This window comes from Parambassis ranga, chromosome 13 (assembly GCF_900634625.1).
Source record: "Parambassis ranga chromosome 13, fParRan2.1, whole genome shotgun sequence".
Lineage (NCBI taxonomy): Eukaryota > Metazoa > Chordata > Actinopteri > Ambassidae > Parambassis > Parambassis ranga.
The window spans coordinates 23591497-23612211 of record NC_041033.1 but is presented as its reverse complement, the minus strand read 5'-3'; the positions used below and the strand labels follow the sequence as shown (position 1 = coordinate 23612211).

General features: G+C 51.8%; 1 pseudogene; it reads left to right on the top strand.

Moving 5' to 3' along the window:
* Nucleotides 1-1563: 1563 nt before the first annotated feature.
* Nucleotides 1564-18944, top strand: LOC114445180 (latent-transforming growth factor beta-binding protein 4-like; annotated as a pseudogene).
* The last annotated feature ends 1771 nt before the right edge of the window (nucleotides 18945-20715 follow it).

Here is a 20715-nt window from a genome sequence, read left to right as displayed (position 1 = left end):
TGATCTTACTGTGTACTACACACATACCTCCACGTGTGGATCATTATTTAGCAGGACGTGTGAGCTGATAGTCGGCGCTGAGAGATAAGCTGTACGCACAGGTCGAGTCCAGTGGCCCCGCTCCGCTGGAATGTTGTTTATTTTCCAGCTGTTAATGGAGCTGTTTCACTGTGAGCTTCAGATAAGCTGTTCACACAGCTCAGGCCTGATCGCTGCGATTACAGCCTCACACAGTTCCTGTCATCGTTCAGCTGTGGGCCGAGCGGAGCAGCGATGGAGACGCCGCTCGACCGCAGCAAATACATTCTAAACACGAAGACACAGAAATCAAACGTCTGAGCTCAGGTGTTAATCTGACCGAGGACACAGCTGTTCAGTTCACCAGTCCTCAGATTTCCTTCCAGCACGTCACAGGGACGATTCCGGGGACGATCCCGGGGTCGATCCCGGGGCCGTCCCTGGGTCGGTCCCGGGGTCGGTCCCGGGGTCGGTCCTGGGGTCGGTCCCGGAGTCGGTCCCAGGGTCGGTCCCGGGGTCGATCCTGGGGTAGGTCCCAGGGTCTGCTCTGCAGCTCAGGGGTCCCAGGTGTTTGTGGGTTCAGCAGTGTGTCCCGCACCGTTGGCTCCAGACCGCAGAACTATGGCAGCAGAGGATTTGTGTTGGTATGTGGGTCAGCGTGGCCCCGGTTCCTCGGGGTCGGAGCATTGACACACAGGGGGACGACAATAATAATGTAGTCACAGTGTTTCCAGGCTCCGTGTGCTGCTCGTTACACAGTCTGCCGTCAGTCAGGACGTGAGCTCATAGACAAACACCCGCAGGAACAACCAGCCTCTGTTCCCCTCTGAGCCTCGGCCCTCCACGCCGCAGGGGCCCCTCAGGAGGGTCTGGATCACACAGACGGATCCCTGCAGTCAGGGCTGCAGGTCAGAGTACCTGGGCGCTCTGCAGGTTTAATCAGGTTCTTCACAGATCCTGATGTGATGGATGAGACCGTCAGGGCTGATCGGCACCTTCTGCAGCCGGCCCGCTGTTCAGTCCCTCAGAGACAGACTGACAATGACCTGCTCAGCAGTCAGCTGTGATGAAGCCTCTCCTCTTCCTCTTCACACGCCATCATAACATCAGAGAGTAGATTTGTACACAGTAGAGAAGGTTGAAGCAAAGCGTCTGGACTTGTAGAGTCCTCCTAAAGACGTCCTCTGCTCCTCCATCAGCTCCATCAGCTCCATCAGCTCTAACTGTGGTGGTGAAACCTGGTTTATCTGTGGTGGAGGAGCTCAGTGGGGGGGGGTCACACAGCTCAGGAGCAGCCTTTAGAGGCCAGCTGGTGAGCAGAGGTCGTTCAGCAGCTGAAGAAGAGCCAGATGTTTCCCTCAGGAGCTGAGAGACAGGAAGTGCTGCACACACACACACACACACACACACACAGAGTGTCCTGGGTTGCATCACAGCTGTGACGTCCTGTAAGGCTCTGCAGGCTGTTGTGAAACTGTGAGCAGATACAGGGCCCCTGTTCCTACCCAGAGATGGCCAATAAAATAAGAGAGAGAGGGGGAGGACTCGCAGAGCAATGCTCGCTCTCCCTCGGTGTGGACCGATGGACCAGATCCCTGCTAAACATTTAGTTTGGAGCTGAGCCCAGCCCTGCACACTGCTTTCAATTACCTCTCTCTCTCCCTCTGTGATGCTCGCTCGCTCACACAGAGTGTGTGTCGAGCGGGGAGGGGAGCGCCTGGCCTTCTTCTTCCTTCCTTCCCTCCTTTTTCCTGCAACGCTCGTTTTCACTCAACCACAGAGCAAGAAAGGGAGAGCGAGGGCCGAGCGAGGCAGACTCAGAGCTTTGGGGTTTTTCGGGCCATGCAGCAAACTCAAGAAGTTTGACCGCCAACACTCGCCATGCTGCAGCCACGACTCCGCTGTTCTCTGCCCCTCTTCATGCTCTTTGCCTCTCTGCTGCCAGCGGACGGACAGACAGGCGGAGGAGGGCTGGAGAGGATCCAGGTGATGTTCACGCCGACCATCTGCAAGGTGCGCTGCAGCCAGGAGCGATGTGTCAACTACTGCGAGAAAGGCAACGTGACCACACTGCACAGCAGCGCAGAGGGGGGAGGAGGAGGGAGAGACGGCTCCCACGGACCAGGCTCCCACGGACCGGGCTCCCACGGACCGGGCTCCCACGGACCGGGCTTCAGAGTCTGTGAGTTTTAACCTGTCCTGTAAAGGTTGAGAGGATCTTTGTGTTAGGATGCACTGTGTCCCCAAACAGCAGAACTGAACATGCACACAGAACTTTAACTGAACTCACCCGCCCCAGCGCCACCTGTTATCCCATATTTGGAAAACCTGGGACTCAGGCAGGTGCTGCCAAGATGGCCGCCCTCTGAGTTTGTCAGGAAACCTGTGGGTGATGAAGCAGAAGGTTAGACAGGATCAGGGTCAGTATGTTTGCACTTCTGTCATGGATCTAACATGTAACATGAACAGGAACATCAAGTGCTCAGCTGTGAATAACAACCAGACAGAACATGTGAGGCGTTCAGAGCTCGGAAGGAAAGCAGGCCAGAGGAGCGTCCATGTAACACATGATGTGTGTGAGCCGTCTGTGTTCCGTCGCCTCACACACTCACACTGATTTCTGAAGCTGCACACGTGTTCGCTGCAGACACATTTTAACTCTGCGTGCTCCAAGTTACTAACTGTGGAACCTTCTGTGTGAAAGGACACATCATGCAGCTTCTAACCTCCCTGAAATCAGAACGAAGTGAGTCCAGAGCACAGGCGGCTTGGGAGCAGACTGCAGCCGGTGCTGTGCGCCATGTGTTTGCACTTTTTTTCATGCACCATAAATCATGCAGATGTCTCTCGGAGTGTTTGTAGTCACAGTGAGCTCTGTGTAGCTACACAAACGTGAACAGAAGAGCCGAACGCCGTCAGCTGTAGAAGCTGCTGCAGTCAAAATATGTCAACAAGCTGAATGAGGTCATGAAGCTCTTCCACCTGAGTCACATGACCGGCAGCTGTTTGATGGTTGGCCGAGCTCGCAGGCTGAAGCAGAGCCAGTGAATAGTTGTGTGCAGGCTGCAGCAAACAGTCACAGGACGGAGAGGAGATGTTTCATTTTCACTCCCTTCAACATGTCTGCAGTCACTGACCGGTTCCTAAGAGACAAACAACCAGGAAGGAAGGCCCCACACAGGCCGTCATCAGGCAGCGCTGCTGTTCTGATCACTGCCTCGTCCAATAGGGTGCAGGCAGCTTTACTGCTCTGTGTCTGCTGCCTGACAGACGCAGGTGAGGGGGAAATGACCTGAGTGGATGAGCTTCACTCTGCAGGAGGACACACATCTGAGCTGTGACCAGGAACACAACATGTTGTTACTGTTGGTGTCATGGTGTACTGTGTGCTGTGTGTTGTGTGTTGGGTGTTGGGTGCTGTGTGTTGTGTGCTGTGTGTTGTGTGCTGTGTGTTGGGTGTTGGGTGCTGTGTGTTGTGTGCTGTGTGTTGGGTGTTGTGTGTTGGGTGTTGGGTGTTGGGTGTTGGGTGCTGTGTGTTGTGTGTTGTGTGTTGGGTGCTGTGTGCTGTGTGTTGTGTGTTGGGTGTTGGGTGCTGTGTGTTGTGTGTTGTGTGCTGTGTGCTGTGTGTTATGTGTTATGTGTTGTGTGTTGTGTGCTGTGTGTTGGGTGCTGTGTGTTATGTGTTGTGTGTTGTGTGTTGTGTGCTGTGTGTTGGGTGTTGTGTGCTGTGTGCTGTGTGCTGTGTGTTGTGTGTTGGGTGCTGTGTGTTGTGTGTTGTGTTGCTGTGTGTTGTGTGTTGTGTGCTGTGTGTTGTGTGTTGTGTGTTGTTGTGTGTTGTTGTGTTGTGTGTTGTTGTGTGTGTTGTGTGTTGTGTTGTTGTGTGTTGTGTTGTTGTGTGTGTTGTGTGCTGTGTGTTGTGTGTTGTTGTGTGTTGTGTTGTTGTGTGTGTTGTGTGTTGTTGTGTTGTGTGTTGTGTGTTGTGTGTTGTGTGTTGTGTGTTGTGTGCTGTGTGTTGTGTTGTTGTGTGTTGTGTGTTGTGTGTTGTTGTGTGTTGTGTGTTGTGTGTTGTGTTGTTGTGTTGTTGTGTGCTGTGTTGTGTGTTGTGTGTTGTTGTGTTGTGCGTTGTGTGTTGTGTGCTGTGTGTTGTTGTGTGTTGTGTTGTTGTGTGCTGTGTTGTGTGTTGTGTGTTGTGTTGTTGTGTGTGTTGTGTGTTGTGTTGTTGTGTGTGTTGTGTGTTGTGCGTTGTGCGTTGTGTGTTGTGTTGTTGTGTTGTTGTGTGTTGTGTGTTGTGTTGTGCGTTGTGTGTTGTGTGTTGTGTTGTTGTGTTGTTGTGTGTTGTGTGTTGTGTGTTGTGTGCTGGGTCACCCTGTGGACAGTCTGTCGGCTGATTCTCTGGACGTGTGTGTGATAATCCGTGCAGCCTCTGGATGTTCAGTGGAGACAGGGCAGAGGGAGAGGAGCCGCCATGTGGCTTTCATTTCTCATTAGTTAACCCTCTCACACACGTTCCCATCGCCTCACACAGACACAGACTTACACTCATGTCCTGCACGGTCCCTAACACCACTGTACACACAGACAAACACATGCATGCAAACTGCATGACCTCATGGGGTCAGAGGTCATGTTTACACTTACAGCAGCGCCCCCTCCCACCTCCAAATACACTCTCAATAAAAACATGAGCTAATGCTAACTGTGCTAAATCTTTGGAGCGGCGTCTCCGGGCTGCACATTTGGATAAGATTAACAGTACAGAGGGAGGTGTGTGTGTGTGTGTGTGTGTGTGTGTGTGTGTCTGTGGATCCTGGTAATTTAGGCCCATTACAGGAACTGTTGTGTAGCACACATGTACATTCAGCAGAACAAAGCAGAACATAAAGCACAGCCTTGAATGGAGAACTGTTCCCAGCTGTACAGACAGGACTCTTCTACCTTCGATGGCACCGTGAGGTGAACGCCATCAGAGGGTCGACGTTCACATAAAAGCAGAATTTCACAGAGCTGATACAATGCAGCAGAGGATTGTGGGACATTTTAACCAACAACATGAAAAGTTCATCCAGCAGATTTCTCATGTTCCTCCTTTGTGTTTATATCACTTCATCTGTTCAATCCTTCATGTTTATGCCTGCACACTCCCCTTTCTCTAATTCACCCCAGAAAGCTCGTCCAAACCGTGTGTGTCTGTGCGCACTCTGATGCAGGCCATCTGCAGGGCGACCACCGCTTTGATAACTGTGTTTACACCACCACACACGCAGCTGTGTGTCTGTGTGAGAACACACTGAGGGTGTGTACACACACATACACAACATTAGCTAAAGTAAGTTTAGCAGCATTAGCTTCATTTCATCGCTAATATCAAAGAGTTTCAAACTTGTATCATAGATAAATATAATAACACAAGTTCAGTGAGTGTCTGGAGGAACTTCCTGTAAGGTGCTCTGGTGTTTCTGCTGCTCCAACATGAACCCTGGAAGAGTCCCTGAACTCCACATGCAGACTTTACTTTAATATTCAAATCCTGAGGACCAAGCTCCAGAGAACAAGAAGTCCAGTTCACATGGCTCGAAGACAAATGAACCGACCACTCTACATTAAGACTACACCTGCTCCTGGACCATGAGCCCGCCTCCAGCCTGATCCTCTGATCTGTAACAAACCTGCAGCGCTCCTTCCTGCTGCACAGACTTCTGGGTATTCAGCTCATTAGTGGAGAGCTTCAGCACAAGCTGAACTCTGGGTAACAATGCACAGGCATCCTGTGGCACGAGCCCAGACAGGAAGCAGGAAGTGGCCGGCTGGTTCTGTGGAGCCCGGTTCCACCTCCGTCCCATTAGGGCGGTGATCTTTGTTACAGACCCACACACCAGCTAACCAAAAAAAATAACCTCAGAAGGGATCAGCTGGCTTCACACACCAGGGGGCGCCGCAGAGGTTTTGTTTGTCTTGTGTATTAGCACCTCAGAATAAACCACGCTGTGTTTTTACCTCCTGCAGTCCTCTGTCCTCTGCTGTGTAAGAACGGAGGCCTCTGCCTGCACAAGGATCGCTGCCTCTGCCCCCCGGACTTCACCGGAAAGTTCTGCCACATCCCCGTCGCCCCCGCGGCCATCGCTGCCTCAGCCTCGCCCTCCTCCACCAATGAGGTCGTCAAGCAAGAGCTGACCCGGTCTGAGTTCCTCCTCCCACTAGGACAGAACCAGGAGACAACCAGGACTGGAGGTGAATAGACTGACATTATACCACATCCAGAAGATTCCTGAACTTGACCCCAGTGACCATGTTTGAATTTAAATGTGTGTGCAGCCCCCAGTCCCTCCATGGTAAAGGTCAGAGTCCAGCACCCCCCTGAGGCCAGCGTAAAGATCCACCAAGTCATGAAGGTAAAGACACAATGGGCCTCTCTGATCGGGCAGGTCACACTTACGGCCTCCATCTTTGTCTGCTGCAGGTCTCTGGACACAGCTCTGCCCTGCGAACACTCTCCTCCACCTCAGGGTCAGCTGGTGCTCCGGCTCCAGCAGGAGGCAGAATCCAGGCCCAGACGGTGCGAGGCGGCGGCATCTACACCCAGCAGTCCAGCTTCAAGTACTGTTTCAGAGAGGTGAAGGACGGACAGGTGAGAGACTTTAAACCCCGCCTCTACACGGGGGCATCTGTCCTGAGGCCTCCAGTGTGGACTGTGAGTACTGTGTATTGATACTGTGTGTGTGTGTGTGTGTGTGTGTCTGTGCGTGTCTGTGTGTGTAGTGCAGCTCTCCTCTTCCTGGTCTGAGGAGCAAGGATATGTGCTGCAGAGGGATCGGGAAGGCATGGGGGATCAATGAATGTGTCCTCTGTCCTGACAACACAGGTACACACACACACACACAGACACACACACACACACATTAGCTGCTGGCTGAAGTTTCCATATTTGGATCATGTGGAAGGAAAAACTGCGTCACTTCTGAGCGTGGTTCTGGGCGAGCAGCTTGTTCCAGGTATCTCTGCAGGTCACTGCAGAGTGATTGACATTCAGCTGCGTGTTAGTCGACCCTCACACAGGCCAACATCAGCACACACAAACCAGACACACACACACACACGGTGCTCTGACACGCTGACGGAAAGATTCTAGAAATCTTATAGAAAGTTTACATGATGACGTTTTTACACACTGACCCCGAAAAAACACGTCTGACTCCTCAAACACTCAGCATCCTACAGCCTGGACAGGCTCAGTGTCCTCAGTGTCCTCTGCCTGGTCCTTACAAACAGACACACACAGGGACACACACACACAGACACAGGGACACACACACACACACACACAGAGACACACACACACACACACACACAGGGACACACACACAGAGACACACACACACAAACAGACACACACACACAGACACACACAGGGACACACACACACAGGGACACACACACAGGGACACACACAGAGACACACACACACACACACACAGGGACACACACACACAGACACACACACAGGGACACACACAGAGACACACACACACACACACACACACACACAGACACACACACACAACACACACACACACACACACACAGAGACACACACACACACAGAGACACACACACACACAGAGACACACACACACAGTAAGTAATGATGCTTTCTAGTTCTTGTACAGCTGACTAACAGTAAAGGAATGCAGCTCTGTGGGACTGTAGGCCTTTAACACACATCTGTGTGTGTGTGTGTGTGTGTGTGTGTACACACTCAGGAAGTCGTGTTAGATCACTTGTTGGCATACAGCCTGTAAAGAATGATGCAATACACCTTTAAAACACAGACACAGAGCGTAGTGATGGAACACACACACTCACACACACACACTCACACACACACACTCACACACACACACACACACACACACACACACACACACATACTCACACACACAGACACACACACACACACACACACACACACACACACTCACACACACATACTCACACACACAGTGTGTTTCCAGCTGGGTGATGTTTTGGAGACAGGAGTGTGGCATGTGGCCATGTTTCTTCTCGGGTCTCTGTAGACACAGTAAAGTGCAGTTTGTATTTTGATGACGGCGCCCCCTAGTTTGGCCAGACGTCGGTGCAGATGGAGACGTCGTTTGAAGACGGCCAATCAAATGCTCTGAAGGCGGCTACATGTCAGCAGATATAAATAAGAAACAAGTCAGTCAGACAGACACGCCCCTCTGTCGAGCCATCTGTCAGTCAGAAACGTATGACATCACATTTTGCGACCAGTGTGATCAGATAATCGTTCCCTTACTTTGTTATTGATCATCATCAGGTCAAAACAACAGCAGCTGTCCTGCTGGGTTTGAATGGGCCAACGGAACAAAATGTGTTGGTGAGTCACACACACACACACACACACACAAAGGTCAGAGGTCACAGGACCACCTGAGACACTAAATCTTTTGAAGCCTCTTGTCTGATGTCCTGCCACATGTCCTCAGCGCTGTGTGGGTCTCTGACGTCTCACATGCGTTTATCTCTGATGTTCTCTGACCCAACACGTCAGTTTATCCAAAAACTTCATCTGTAAACAACACGGACAACAGGCCTGTTAGGATCAGCTGCTCCGTGTCTGAGAAAAGCCTCACGAGTTCATGTCCATCGCCCGTGTGTGTGTCTGTGTGTGTCTGTGTGTGTAGATGTGAATGAATGCCTCCAGCCGGGGCTGTGTGAGAATGGGATCTGTGTGAACACCAGGGGGAGCTATAGCTGTGTGTGTAGGGTGGGGTTCATCCTCGACGCCACACATGGAATCTGCATCTGTAAGTAACACACACACACACACACACACACACACACACACACACACACTCTCTAACACGCGCACCCGCCGGCTTGGGAATGAATTGAGGAATAATGCCGACTCCTGTCAGGACTTCCTGAGTCGCAACGTCCGCTGACCATGACGGGACAGTTTGTGGTGGCTTATCTCAGATATATTAAACAATGAACACGATCAGAGTTTCTGGGATTGTGCTAATCTAAAAATATAAATCTGACTCTTAATCCCAGCAGTACATGTTAAACATCCTACACAGCAGCCATTCAGTCTGATGGTCTTTGAATGCATCACTCTAATGTAGAGGCTGTGAAACAGTGGAAACATTCAGGCGTCCTCTTCCTCTCCACCACTGGGAACACGTGAAACGTGCTGATCACTATTTAAAGTTTTATAAAACCAGCCGTCAGAGGAGGTTTTCGTCAGACTGCAGGGCGTCTAGAGATCCTGTTCATATTTTAGCATCAGAGCTCATAAACCCTCCCACGCTCTGGAAGGCCAGCGGGCGTCTTGTTGTTCGGTGGCGCTCAGCAGACCCGTGGTCGCGCCGGTGGAGCTCGGACAGTTTCTGTGAAGCCTGACTGGTGTTCTGCTTATTCTGACCGGCATTTACAGAACCAGAGGAGGGAGGATGCTGGTCTGCCTGGTAACCGACGACAACACTAACAAAGCTTACAGCTGGTCCGTTAACAGCACCTCTGTGTGTGTCTGTCAGGGCTGTGTATGTGCAGCTGCTTGTTTTTACTTTGTCCATGAGAGTCCATAGATCATACAGAGCAGCAGGTAGGTGGAGCCTGACACCATGTGAGCTGTGAGTGCCCCCTGCTGTAGGGAGGACTCACAACACAGCTCTTTACTTTGGAGAAACTGTCTTCCTGAGTGGAGGCCGGCAGCTTGGGTCTGTGTTGTTAACTGGACCCAGTCGGAGGTTTAGGTTCTGGTGGGTTCACACAGCCTGCTCTCTGTTCCTGCACCGTGTCTCCTGCTTGGTTTCTGTCTGTCTTCAGTCTGAACGTCTCTCTGTTGACAGCATGTACCGGTTCTGCATGCAGCAGGTTCTGCTGGCGCTGTGGCTTCAGATCACTTTGGACTCACCTACAAGCGTCTTTTCTAACACATCCCTGTCTGTGTCCTCCTCAGCTCAGAGTGTGATATCAGAGGAGAAGGGTCAGTGTTACCGGGTGCTGGGTTCTGGTCTGGGTCCATCCTCCTGCGCTCTGCCCATCCTCAAGAACATCACCAAACAGATCTGCTGCTGCAGCCGTGTAGGCAAAGCTTGGGGACCCGACTGCCAGAGGTGTCCGTACTTTGGTTCAGGTTGGTGACACGCAAGCATCCAGAACTTGTTTGGGAGGGTGGCGCTCAGACACTTTCTCAATCTTCTTCCCTGTCTTGTCTTCAGTGGCTTTTAAGGAGATCTGTCCAGCCGGTCCGGGGTACCATTACTCGCCCTCAGCCCTTCAGTTCACCCAGAGGGCCACGGAGCAGCTGGGCAGTCAAGGAGCTCCGCTGTTACCCCCGCAGCGACCAGGACATACAGGGTATCTGCTCACAGAATCTGCGTTCTGTACGGTGTTACTGATTGTTAATGAGACTCTGTGACACCCCCCTCAGGGAGCAGCAGAGCATCCAGCACTCAGCAGAAACCATCTTCCTCTGGAGGAACAAGTATCTCCAGTGCTCCATCAGCTGGCAGCAGACCTAGCCCTGCCCATCCTCAACCTCGCCCGGACTCCCAACCTCAGCCTCGCCCCCAGCCCCAGCCTCAGCCTCAGACACGACCTCAGCCTCAGACCCCACCTCAGCCTCAGACTCCACCTCAGCCTCAGACTCCACTTCAGCCTCAACCTCAGCCCCAGCCTCGCCCACAACCTCAGCCTCAGCCTCAACCTCAGACTCCACCTCAGCCTCAGCCCATCCAGCTGCCAGCTCTCCATCATCCAGGCCCATGCAGCCTGGCAGCAGTACCACGGTCTCTCAAGGGCGACCAGGAGATCAGCAGAGCCAACCTGACTCTGTCCCATCATTCACAATACAGCCAAGACCTCAGCCTCCATCCACCAGGAGTCAGGGTAACAGTGAATGTCAAGTCCTGTACAGACTGTACTGTGCGTTTCATTCATACGAACTTTGTCCTGGTTTCGGCTCTCAGCAGGTGGTCGTTCCTCCTCTGTGGCTCAGCCTGATCAGCCAGCAGCCCGAGGGGACGCTCTCCCTCCTCTGACGCAGCCGCAGAGCCCAGAGCGTGGGTTGAGGCCGGGCGTAGCCCCCCCTCCACCGGATAAGAGACCAGCTGCGAGCCCAACAACCCGGCCCAGTAGAGTCCAGAGTGGGTCCCAACAAAAATTAAACTTCCTTCAGCAACAACATACAGTCAACAATAATATGTGTTTGTGTGCGTGCAGCAGTGCGAGGAGTGTGTGAGAGCAGACCGGGGGTGTGTGGCCGTGGACGATGTGTGGATCAGCCAGGAGGAAAACACACATGTGTGTGTGAGCAGGGATACCAGCCCAACGCTCAGCGCACGTACTGCCAGGGTAAGAACCAGCAGCAGGTTTAAGTTTGGACGCACTGTATTTAAACAACACATATTTATCAAAAATATAAGAAATAAAGGATTGTTTAGTTTCTGCAGTGTATTGTATCATAGTTTCTATATGCCTGTGTGTGTGTGTGTGTGTGTGTGTAGATGTGAACGAGTGCTCGCAGTCTCCTAGTGTGTGTCCAGTTGGTGAGTGTGTGAACACCGTTGGAAGCTACAGGTGTGTGTGTCCGTCCGGATACAGAAGCAACAACCAGCAGACCAGCTGCCGAGGTGCCCACTTCCTGTTTCTGTTTGTGACGCCCTACAGATTAGCTGCTGTCACCTGTCAATCATGAAGACATGATGTTTCCTTTTATTCCGACTCTGTTAATTCCAAGCTGCAGCCTCCAGGGCTCAGACTTGAAGCCCATGCAGAAGTGTCAAAACTTGTAGTTCAGGCTGCAACCACTGGGGGCTGGCTCCAGCAGTGAGTCAGTTCCCATAGACTCCCATGGTAAAATGGCCGACAGCAGGAAAAAACATGTTTACAGCCTGGTACAAAAACCACTCTGGTCTCAGATGATAGGTTCTCTTCTAGTGTCAGTTGTAGGGGGGGGGGGGCTCTTTGTATATTTGAAGTTATGGCGGACGTGACGCTGCCAACATGGCGGCGGTCATCACGTCCCGGAGCCTCCCACCGAGCCTCAGAACGGCTCTTCAGAAACAAACAGTTACGTCACGGAAGCTCTGTCCATAGTTTCTACTGTCAGTGGTTAATTCACAGGAAGTAAATATCAGTAAATAAGTTGCTGCTGAACCCTCAGACATCGACGAGTGCCAGCACAGCCCCTGCAGTGACGGTCGCTGTGAGAACACGCCCGGCAGCTTCCAGTGTGTCTGTCACCTCGGTTACCGGCTGAACGGCAACAGCTGCACAGGTACAAACACAAGGTGGCAGCAAAGTCTATGACCCGGTGTGAAACGACACAGCTGAACGAGGGGTGTGTGTGTGTGTGTGTGTGTGTGTGTGTGTGTGTGTGTGTGTGTGTGTGTGTGTGTGTGTCTCAGACATGGACGAATGTGTGGACCCTCTGCAGTGTCCAGGTCAGGAGTGCATCAACACACAGGGCTCGTACCACTGCGTGTCCTGTCAGCCTGGGTATGGACTGCTCAACAGGCTCTGCACAGGTAACACACACACACACAACACAACACAACACAACACTCAGACAGTATGTTAGAATCATTTGATTTACCTCTTATATTATTAAGTGAATATAAAATGATGAGTAAAGCAAAATGAGTCAAAGCAAATATAATACAAATATAGAATATTCTCATATCATAAGATCGAACACCTATCACCTCAGAGTGTGTTTGATGCCTGTGACTGTGTGTAGACATCGATGAGTGTCGTAAGAACCCCTGCTCCAACGGGCGCTGTGAAAACACACCTGGAAGCTACCGCTGTGTCTGTCGCCATGGCTACAAGCTCCAGAACAACACCTGCACAGGTACAGCGCCTGTACTGTACGACAACACTACAACAGCGTGAATCACTCACTAACACCAGGTAACAACTCTGTGTGTGTGTGTGTGTCTGTGTGTGTGTGTGTAGATGTAGACGAGTGTGCAGAGCCGTCTCAATGTCCAGGGCAGATGTGTGTGAACTCTGTGGGGTCATACAGATGTGTGTCCTGTCGGCCGGGATACACACTCACCAACAGACAGTGCACAGGTACACACACACACAGACACACACACACACACACACACAGTCATGTTTCCATCGCTTGCGCCGCATGCTGACGCGTCGTTAACGTCTCTGCTGCAGATGTAGACGAGTGTGCGAGCGCCGGAGCGTGCGAGGCAGAGCGTGTGTGTGTGAACACCGTGGGCTCGTTCAGGTGCGACTGTCCGCCCGGGTATCGGACCGCTGGCCTGGGGAGGCAGTGCAGAGGTGAGGGGGACACTGTGGAGGTAAATGAACTGCACACATCGCTCAGATATCGCTCAGATGCATAATAACCTGTGTCCTCAGACGTCAACGAGTGTTTGGAGGGGGGACTTCTGTTTCTCCAGAGGAGAGTGTGTGAACACGCCCGGATCCTACACCTGTGTGTGTTCACAGGGATTCACACTCAGTCACAATAAGACGGCCTGCCTCGGTGAGTGCAGCGCCTCCAACTGATCCTTACTGAGCACAGCGCTGTCAGACTGTAATCAAGCATTTTAAACCCCTGAACTCCAGGAAACTGCTGTGGGTTCAAAGTCAGTTATTTATATTAAATGTAGTTTTAATAACACAAAAAGTCATGAAGTCATAATTTATGGATATGACGACGTCTTCCTGTGATAAACATGTCAGACGTGGACGAGTGTGTGAAGCCCGGTGTGTGTTCAGACGGCCGCTGTGTGAACACCGAGGGCTCCTTCCAGTGCCAGTGTCAGACTGGCTTCACTGCCAACCCTGAGAGGACCGCCTGCCTGGGTACACACACAGACACACACACACACACAGACACACACACACACACAGACACACACACACAGAAACACACAGAGACACACACACACAGACAGACATAAACACAAACATAAACACACATAAACACACCACACTCACACACACAAACACACACACAGACACACACAGAGACATAAACACACACACACACACAGACACACACACACACAGAGACATAAACACACACACAGACACACAAACACACACACACATAAACACACACAGACACACACACACATAAACACACACACAGACACACACACACACAGAGACATAAACACACACACAGACATAAACACACACACACACAGACACATAAACACACAAACACACACACACATAAACACACACAGACACACACACACACATAAACACACACACACACAAACAGACTCACACACACACACACAGACAGACATAAACACACACACTCACACAGACACACACAAACATAAACACACACACACATAAACAGACACACACACTCACAAACACACTCACAGATACAAATACACACATAAACACACACCACTCACACACCAAACACATACTCACACACATAAACACACACTCACTCATACACACGCACACAAATATAAACACAAACATAAACACACTTACTTTTTTCACTCTCTGTGTGTACTTGTATCTTTGTGAGGACCACAGTCATCTCTCTCTCTCAGATGTTGATGAGTGCGTCTCGTCCGGCGGTGCAGTGTGTGGGGTCACAGCGTGTGAGAATACGATTGGTTCTTACCGTTGCCTCACTTCCTGTGAGCCGGGCTAACCAGTCACACAGGGCAGGTGTGTAGGTAAGTCCTGAGCACGCCTCTCACAGACACACACACACACCACACACACACAGACACACACACACAGACACACAGGACACACAGACACACACACACACAGACACACAGACACACACACACAGACCACACACACTGTGACCTCCTCCTCTCCTCTCAGATGTTAATGAATGCACCACACGTCGGTGTGTGGACTTCCACGCCTTCTGCCAGAACCTGATAGGAACCTACCGTGTGTGTGTGACCAGGGCTAACACCTCCACCGCTGATGGGGAAGGTGTGCATGGTACGTGTCTGTCCACAACTCTGTCCACACCTCCTGCCACACGCCTGTCCTCACGTCTGTCCACAACTCTGTCCACACCTCTGTCCACACGCCTGTCCTCACGTCTGTCCACAACTCTGTCCACACCTCTGTCCACACGCCTGTCCATACCTCTGTCCACATGTCCGTCACGACCTCTGTCCACAACGCCTGTCCAACCTCTGTCCACACGCCTGTCCACACCTCTGTCCACACGCCTGTCCACACGTCTGTCCACACCTCTGTCCACATGTCTGTCCACACCTCTGTCCACACCCTGTCCACACCTCTGTCCACAACGCCTGTCCACACCTCTGTAAACATGTCTGTCCACACGCCTGTCTTCATCTATCCTTGTTGTCATGGTTTAAACACACAAACGTCATGTGTGTGTCCACAGATGTGGACGAGTGTGTGTCTCTGGCCGGGGTGTGTGGCTCAGCTCGCTGTGAGAACGTGGAGGGGGTCCTTCATGTGTGAGTGTGACGGAGCAGGAGAGCACTTTGACAACCACAACCAGACAGTGTGTCAGAGCTGCAGCACGCGGTAAAACACACACACACACAAATGAGGACGTTTGTCTCCAAAACAAGGACATCTGTCTTCATGTCCTCACTGTGCCCGTTTTCCTTTTTCCTCCAGAGGTGGAGACAGTCCCCAGCTTTTTCCACTTCTTCTTCTTCCTCTCCTCTTCCTCTTTCTCCTCCTCCTCTTCCTCCCATGGCAGCGTGGTGGACGTGTCTCCAGTGGTGTCCCCCCTCCCCGCAGCTCGTCCCGGTGAGCTGAGGGAGTGTTACTACAACCTGGCTGATCGGGGGACCTGCAGCCTGCTGGCCACAAACACCACCCATCAGGAGTGCTGCTGCACGGCGGGGGAGGGATGGGGCCTGGGCTGCCTGTACCACACCTGTCCCCCTGTGGACTCAGGTGAGACACGCAGCAGAGAGACGCTGCTTTCACATCTGTCCACATCACCTGACAGCTGGTCTGTGTTTCAGCGGAGTTCCTGTCCCTGTGTCCCAGTGGGAGAGGGTACATCACTGCAGGACCAGGGGCCTTCAGCTACAGAGGTACACAGACAGACACACACAGACAGACACACACACACAGACACAGACACACAGACACAGACACACACACACAGACACACACAGAAACACACACACAGACACACACAGACACAGACAGACACACACACAGACACAAACACACACACACACACAGAGACACACACAGACAGACACACACACATAGATGCTCTGTTTACACCTGTGTGTCTGTCTGTGTGTGTCTGTGTGTGTCTGTGTGTGTGATTTCCAGATGTGGACGAGTGTAAGCGCTTTCCAGCTGAGGTGTGTAAGAACGGAGTGTGTGTGAACAACATCCCCGGATACAGCTGGCTACTGCTCCAGTGGATACGTTTACAACAGCACACTGCTGGAGTGTGTCGGTACAAACACACCACACACAACACACACACCAGCCGATAACACACAGATCAAAGTTTAAAGCCTCCTGTGTGTCTCAGATCATGACGAGTGTGAGGAGGAGAGCTGTGTTGGAGGCGTCTGTGTAACACCGTGGGCTCGTACTACTGCAGCTGTCAGCCTCCTCTGGTGCTGGACGACACGCAGCGCAACTGTGTCAACTCCTCCCACCTCACCGTGGGTAAGACCAGGGGCTGAAGGACCTTTGGCCGGACTTCTTCCTTCCTCCTGTGTCCCTCTGCTCCTCACTCGGTTCATGGACTGGGTTGGAAGTTTTGTTTGTCTTACTTGGTGAAAGCTAGGCTAAGCTAACTAGCTATCAGATGAGAATAAAACGCATCATCTGCGTAGAAACAGATGCCGACTGTGACTCAGCCGCCTGGTTGTTGATCCTCTCTGTGCTTGTTTCTGTTTATCAGATGAGAACCTGTCTGTGTGCTGGCAGCAGGTCACTGCTGACCTGCTGTGTCAGAGTCCTCTGCTGGGGGCTCAGGTCACCTTCATGGACTGCTGCTGTCTGTACGGGGAGGGCTGGGGGATGGGCTGCGCCCTCTGTCCCTCCTCCGACTCAGGTCTGCCACGCTCCCATCGAGCGGACGCACGTGTCTGATTGGGACGTTCAGTTGTGTGTGTGTGTCAGGTGACGTCAGCAGTGTCTGTCTGTCTCTGCAGAGGACTACGCCGCTCTCTGCAGCTCCATCTCTCCTCCGCTGTACCCAACAGCTACCCAGACTCAGCTGGACCAGAACCTGTAGTGAGACCTGGAGCTGGACGAGGAGCAGGAGGTACCAACATGAGCACATGTCACACTTCTTTTTCCAGTTCCTTTTTACTTTGGTCACAATTTGATCCTCCTCCTCTCCTTCTCCTCTCCTCCTCCTCCTCCTCTCCTCTCCTCTCCTCCTCTCCTCTCCTCTCCTCTCCTCTCCTCTCCTCTCCTCTCCTCTCCTCTCCTCGCCTCTCCTCTCCTCTCCCCTCCTCAGCTCCTCCCTACAGTCTGGACTTCTTCCCTCCTGTGGTGGCTCCCAGCAGAGACTTCAGTCGTCCTGACTATGATGACTACTCTCCAGCAGGGGGCAGCAGGTCCAGCTTCAGAGGGAGGACTCCCGCCTCCTTCGGTCTGCCGGATGACTCCTACCGCAGACCTGAGTACGGGTGAGGAGGCCTCCTTCCTGCCAGGTGTGTGAGCTGATAACCTGCTGTTCTCTGTAACTTCCTGTCTGTGTCTCAGCACCCCTTATTACACTGAAGGAGACTTTGGACCCCCTGACGGATCTCCGCCCCGCCCTCCGTCTTTCCGCCTCCCCCCCGACCCCCGAGCTGAGATTGGATTTGGGTCCCGGCCCCTCCCTCCGTCCCGGCCTAACGGTCCTCCTCTGAGTCTGGCCCCACTGCCCGGAGCTCGATACGAGGATCAGGAGGAGGAGGAGGAGGAAAGGACATGGAGGCCGGGACCGCCCTTCCCCCCCTTCACTGACAGGAGAGGGAGGAGGAGGAGGAGCAGGAGGAGGAGCACCGAGGAGGGTGTATGAGAGTGAGTCCACAGCTTCAGGCTCATTGTTATGATGATAATCAGATCTACATGACCTCTTCCTCTCTTCCTCTTCTTCTTCTTCTTCCACTTCCTTCTCTTCTTCTTCCTCTTCTTCTTCCACTTCCACTTCCTCTTCTTCTTCCTCTTCCCTTCTTCCTCTTCCTCTTCTTCTCGCTTCCTTCTCCTCTTCTTCTTCCTCTCTTCTTCACTTCCTCTTCCTCTTCCTCTTCTTCTTCCGCTTCCTCTTCTTCTTCCTCTTCCTCTTCCACTTCCACTTCCTCTTCTTCTTCCTCTTCCTCTTCTTCCTCTTCCTCTTCTTCTTCCGCTTCCTCTTCTTCTTCCTCTTCTTCTTCCGCTTCCTCTTCTTCCTCTTCTTCTTCCTCTTCTTCTTCTTCCTCTTCTTCTTCTTCTTCTTCTTCTTCCACTTCCACTTCCTCTTCCTCTTCCTCTTCTTTCTCTCACCTCTCAGGGCGCTATGAGCCGTATGCCAGTGCAGCAGAGGATTGTGGATATTGCATGGTTGTGAGAACGGCAGGTGTATTCGTGTTGCAGAGGGCTACACCTGTGACTGTTACCAGGGATACGAGCTGGACATGACCTCCATGACCTGTATAGGTAGGCTGACGGGGGGGGCGGGGGCTCATCAATCAGCTTCTGATTATTGGTGATTGTGTTTTCAGATATGAACGAGTGTGAGGACAGCGTCAGCGTGGAGTTCCCGTGTGTGAACGCTCGCTGCGTCAACACGGACGGATCCTTCCGCTGCGTCTGCAGGAGAGGATACGTCATGTCGCGTAGACCCAACCACTGTGTGGCTGCTTAGACTGGACCGGCCCGGACCGGAGAGGATCAGGTCGGACTGAACTGGACCGGACCAGACCACACAGAGACTGATCCAGCCTTATTATCACAGACCAGCTCTGACACGTATGGAAACACAGAAAACTGGACTGAATGATTCTAGATTGCACTAAACTGGGAGAAGCTACTGGGCCGGTCTGTAACCACACCGCTACACCACGCCCTGTTCATGCACCACAGTCCAGACCCACACTGCACCACACCATGCTGCACTGAGCTTCTGCTTCATGTTACCAACGATCCGACCAGTCCTGGGGTTCACACCACTTTTTAAACAGCAACACCCGGTCAGTCCGCTGTAACCCCAGATTTACACCGGATGCGTAACTGCAGCGTAACTGCAGCGCAGCGTCAGGCGCTGTGAAACGCTTCCATGATAGTCAGTGAGAGTATTTACACCGGCCGCGCAGCAGCGCGTTTTAGAAGCGTTGCTGCTCCGCGAGTGATACACGGCAGTTCTATTTTGGAGATGTGTCGCGCCCAACACGCGTCTGTTTGCACCAACGACATCGAGCAGACAGGAAGTCAGGCACCAGAATAAAAGAGTTTCCGGTGGATTTCAAAATAAAATGCTGTCAGACTGAACTCTCACTGATTTAACCTTACTACCGGCAGAGAAACAGCCACAGACATGTACAGCTTTTTATATGATAGAACATGTCTTTATAAGGACGACATCAGAAAGGTGTATGGAGGCAGCGCTACACAGCGCTGCGCTTCTGAAACGCTCCTGGTGTAAATTGCTGTTGTGAGACAGACGGGCGTATTGTGTCCGTAAAGCGCCTCGCTGCACTTTCGCGTGCGGTGTAAACCCCGGGTCAGACTAACAATCAAAACAACAACTGGCCCGCACTGGAACTGGCTGCCCTGAAGCCCCTGTGTGTGTCTGCCACTTTTCAGTGCACAATTAGCCACTGACGACAAACGCCTGATTAAATCCTGCACACAGGAGGCTGTCAGGGCCTGAAAACACATCAGCAGTGGTCCTCGGCTATACTGAGCTGCTAGCTGTTAGCTGTTAGCCCGACAAAAAAATACTGAACTCCTTCATGTTATTAGCTGAATTACATATTCTAGGAATATATATGTTAGCTAGTGAGCCGCTAGCTGTTAGCCTGAGACACAACATGCTATGAAGTGTATTCACAGTACCACAGCTGGATGTATGATCGGAAACTTCGATCATCACATTGGAATCAAATATTTTAACACATTTATATTCATATTTTAATGGTCACAACTTATTAGTGAGAATGATATTTTGTAATCGCCTCAGTGTTTTCAATCACACCTGACCATAAGTGTTTGGACGGTTTACTACAGAACACACACACACACGCAACACCCACACACACCACCCCCTGCTGCCACAGCTCTGGTTTGGATCAGTTTGAACATGTGTGTGTATGACTACATGTTGACCTTTCACCTTTCTGTACCTTGATAGATTATGTTAGAACTTTAGTGCAGTGTGTGTGTGTTAGTGTTAGACGCTGCATATTGTGTGTATATAATAATTCTCACAGAGTAACCCTGATCTTTACTGTGTTTTTTCACGCTGTGTTTCCTCTGCAGCACATGACCTTTGACCTTTGACCTATAACATGCACTGTATGTCCCGGAGACGTCGGCCTCCGGCGTCTTCCTCTCTGAACATGAGTCAGATTTTGATCACTGTTGTTTGTATGACAAAGACATGAAATATATTTGCACACTTTCACCGAGGCCGCTGTCTGTGACTGGTCTGTGGACACGAGGTCACACAGGGCGATGCTAACATTAGCTTAGCAAAACACAACACTCTGCAGG